The sequence below is a fragment of the Phocoena sinus genome, chromosome 4 (genome assembly GCF_008692025.1).
Source record: "Phocoena sinus isolate mPhoSin1 chromosome 4, mPhoSin1.pri, whole genome shotgun sequence".
NCBI lineage: Eukaryota > Metazoa > Chordata > Mammalia > Artiodactyla > Phocoenidae > Phocoena > Phocoena sinus.
This window is the reverse complement of record NC_045766.1, coordinates 26,098,877-26,100,308: the sequence shown is the minus strand read 5'-3', so window position 1 is coordinate 26,100,308 and position 1,432 is coordinate 26,098,877. Positions and strand designations below refer to the sequence as shown.

At 42.1% G+C, this 1,432-nt stretch overlaps 1 non-coding gene across 1 annotated transcript; it reads right to left on the bottom strand.

Moving 5' to 3' along the window:
- Window positions 1-833: 833 nt before the first annotated feature.
- Window positions 834-969, bottom strand: LOC116753701. The gene has a single exon (XR_004349804.1). It is a non-coding gene; the product is annotated as a small nucleolar RNA SNORA70 (small nucleolar RNA).
- Window positions 970-1,432: the final 463 nt, after the last annotated feature.

The following is a 1,432-nucleotide window of genomic DNA, read 5'->3' as shown; positions in this document are numbered from 1 at the left end:
CCTGCCTCAACTTGTCTCACAAATCAGTCCGACTGGCTTCTCGTCCTTTTCTCTAGTGACTAAAACCTACTCCAAGGGGCTGGTCAGAGAGGTCCCTACTGCCCTCATGCTTCTCCCTCTTCTGTCTCCCAACAGTTAACAATCACAATGCCCCTGTAAATAGCAGTGGCACTTATAAGATCCTGGGCTGAAGTGGAATGGGGAGGGGCACAGCTTGAGTGCACCAATATTGTTTGAAACCAGACTCAGGTGGCTAAAGTATCCTTTTACTAAAGTTAAACAGGCATTTAATAAGCTAGCTTTAGCATTCCATTCCTTTATTGCCTATGCTGATAAACTCAGCCACCAATAAAGGAGCAGTGACATCATCAATAAAGAACACTAGGGCAAAATGGGACAATCACTTTTTTTTTTTTGACAGGAAAGTAGGATTTATGGGTGGGCATGAGTAAGGAGGGGGCAGTGCCAAAGCTCTCATGAGTGCAGGGTCCGCCATGTGTCCAGGGGCCACGAGTAGGGATGTATTTGACCCCACAGCCATCCGTGATGAGCCACTTTTCTGCCACCATGTTTTCAAATTCATCTGCATTAAACTTGGTAAATCCCCACTTCTTGGAGATGTGGATCTTCCGGTGGCCAGGGAACTGAAACTTGGCCCTGTGGAGGGCCTTAATCACATGCTCCTTGTTCTGCAGCTTGGTATGGATGGACATGATGACTTGGGCAACGTGGACCCTGGCCACTGTGCCCTGGGGCTTTCCAAAGGCACCACACATACCTGCGTGGAGCCTAGACTGGGGACAGCATGCCAGTCATGAATGTCCACTGGAAAAAGCTGTCTCCAAGTTCCCTTGGGGCAAGCGGTACAGGCAACAGGCTGCATACACTACTGAGGAGGCCACTGTTTGCAGCCATTGCACACCAGGCCCCCATGGGAGAAAAGAGCACAGTAGGCTTAACTGGCTGCAAAGGGACAGTTACTTTGGAACAGAGTTATTTGATAACAATGAATTAAAGGTCCCAAATCTCATTTTATATATATATATATATATACACACACACACACATAAATATACATGGATATAAATTCTTAGAAAGAGGCATTTTGAGTATTTCTTATGCTTATAATCTAAAGATTATTCAAAATTAAAGAAAAAAATTAACATTGTTAGACTGCGTATGCATATATATACATGCATGTACAGCCATCTAGGACACGATCATCTGTTACACATTTACATATACTGGTATATATATACTCACACATTTCAATAATAACATGTCTTGTATTTGAAAACATGAAGTTCTGAAGGAGTCCTAAGCATAGACAAGTAAAAAATAAGTAAAGTTAAGTTTTAAATTGAAAATTGGAAGAAAATTTCAAATTTTTATTCACACCAGTTTGAAAGTAATAAGAATCTAGAATAGATGA